Source organism: Physcomitrium patens, chromosome 17 (genome assembly GCF_059467195.1).
Source record: "Physcomitrium patens ecotype Gransden chromosome 17, ASM5946719v1, whole genome shotgun sequence".
NCBI classification, from domain to species: Eukaryota; Viridiplantae; Streptophyta; class Bryopsida; order Funariales; family Funariaceae; genus Physcomitrium; species Physcomitrium patens.
In genome coordinates, this window is record NC_143426.1 from 6,375,447 (window position 1) to 6,377,607 (window position 2,161).

The window sequence follows — 2,161 nt, forward strand, 5'->3', positions numbered from 1 at the left end:
TGGGATAGCAATTGGAGCATGGTAGGAGAGGAAGTGATGTGGGAAGGGCGTGGGGGTGGGAACAGGTGGTGGAATACCGACTAGACGTTTTTCAGCAGCCCGCATACATTTGATTCCCACTGGGTTGTTGTGCAGGGGTGGTATTTGGTCTTGATTACTGAACAAAATTCAGGATTTAACCCTGAAAGGAGTTAAAATTTTCAAAGTTGGAATTTTTTGATGCATATACTTTAATACATAGTCTTAGATTATTATTCAAATTTTATCGTATTTGTGAACTTGAAAAGAGCTGCCTTTACGGAGTTTTTTTTAGTGAAACGTGACTTAATTTTACTTCCTCACACTTAAACGACTTTATTGAAGTTCGGTAGTTATTTTATGATGTTTTGCCTATATTACTAGTATGCATAAATGCCAATCTCACCACATTTGTTTTCCTTTTTTTGCAGTTATCCATGCACCTCTTCTCTGTTTTGTCTTTGCTATTTCCACCCGAATTTACTCTTATTATTTCTTCAATTATTTTACTATTAGATTATTATTTTTGTATATAATTTGAAAAAAGAACAAATATATGAAATTTTTACATTCTTTGAAAAAAAATTATTGGAGTATGTGAAATGAAGCAAAAACTATGGTGGCATTAATATGATTGGATTTGTTAAGTAAGTATGATGTAAAACAAATTTAATCTTATATAAAATAATCTTTAAAATATTTTTAGGAATAAAAACTATGATTCATAAATATTCTATTTCATTTTTAAATGCTTTTAAGATATGTTATTTTGAATACAATAATATTATAATAACTTGTGAGAAACTTATTGTCTTTTATTATTTTTTAAGATTATCATTGTTAAATTTTCAAATAAGGTTCAAAAAAGAGAAAACAAAACCATAAGATAATATTTTATAAAGCATTTGGAAATTATATTAAATACTTATGGGATTAGAAAATCAAAATTATAAAATAAATATTACTCAATTAAAATTTATAAATATACAAACCTTATTACAATTACTATTTTAAAAATATTTTCTTTGGTATGTAAGATTGTGCAATGATAGATTTTGGAAACAATTAGGCACAAATCTTCTTTTAACTATGTGGACAACAACTCCCCCCTTCCCTTCATGCCACGTATCCATGCATACACATAATAATATTGTTCTCATATTGTGAAAAGAACCAAAATACAGTAAATTTACAAATTGCATGCACAAGAAGAAGACCCGCTGGTAGTATGGCCTTCCTTCCTTCCTCAAGCACCAAATGCAAACCTTGTACATTTTAGTTAGTGGAGAATTCGAAGTGTTCTAGGCAGTGTAGAAAAATTTGACATAATAAATGCAATTGTGTTGTAACACAACACAAAGATGAAAGAGCAAATGAAGACCTATATTTTAGAAGGGCTTTATTGAGAATTTAGTAGAAAATTTCTTTACATACCATAGATAAAAGATAAGATGAGGTGGAAAATTTAATGTCCATAATGTGTTTTTTTACAATGACTTTCTATGGCCATAAACAAGACAAGACAATGTAGATTAGACAAAAAATACTATTAAAGACATCTCTAGGTGAAAATTAGAGGTAGTTTATAGCAGAAATTATTCAAGAAAACTCAAAATGATATTAAACAAGGAACATATGTTAACTAGGGTCAAAACTACATTTTAAAGCATAAATCTAAATGCCTATATGAAATGCAGAGTCTTTTTGTTAATCTAAAGTGGAATTAGAGAGCAAAATATTAAAAGGATTCTACATGCGGTACTTTTAAGCATATTGAGTTTATACAAACTTTTTGAGACCTAAGAAAAATAAGAATCAGTTTTAATGATTTTTTTCTTGAGAAATAAAATAAAGTTTACTTTTTGGATAATATTGTGAATTTTGTAATATATCTATAAATGATTTTTAAAAAGTTTGTGGACATACTTGTCTTAACTTTATAATATAAGTTTGTGCTCAGTTGGTTGGAAAAATCTAAAGTTATTGAAATTTAAGTAGGTTAAGATATCTATAATTAGTTGTTTAAATATTAGTAAGAATTTCAAAGATTTTTGGATATCTTCAAAGTGGATTGAGGTGAATATTTTTATATTATTGAGCTTATTCTCAACTAAGAGGTTAAAATTTGAATTTTTTTAAAGTA